This window comes from Rhincodon typus, chromosome 35 (assembly GCF_021869965.1).
Source record: "Rhincodon typus isolate 14 chromosome 35, sRhiTyp1.1, whole genome shotgun sequence".
Lineage (NCBI taxonomy): Eukaryota > Metazoa > Chordata > Chondrichthyes > Orectolobiformes > Rhincodontidae > Rhincodon > Rhincodon typus.
The window spans coordinates 22,504,107-22,504,400 of NC_063366.1; positions in this window are offsets into that span (position 1 = coordinate 22,504,107).

Sequence of the window (294 nt, forward strand, 5' to 3'; positions counted from 1 at the left end):
GTCACAGACTGTCCATTGTGTTCAGCACAGTAATATAGCCCTGTGTATAGTCAGACTCTGTCTATTGTTTTCAGTGCAGTAATATCGCCATGTGTAGAATCAGACTGTGTCCATTCTGTTCAGTACAGTAATATAGCCCTGTGTACAGTCACAGACTGTCCATTGTGTTCGGCACAGTAATATGGCCATGTACAGTCAGACTCTGTCCATTGTGTTCAGCACAGTAATATGGCCATGTACAGTCAGACTCTGTCCATTGTGTTCAGCACAGTAATATGGCCATGTACAGTCAGA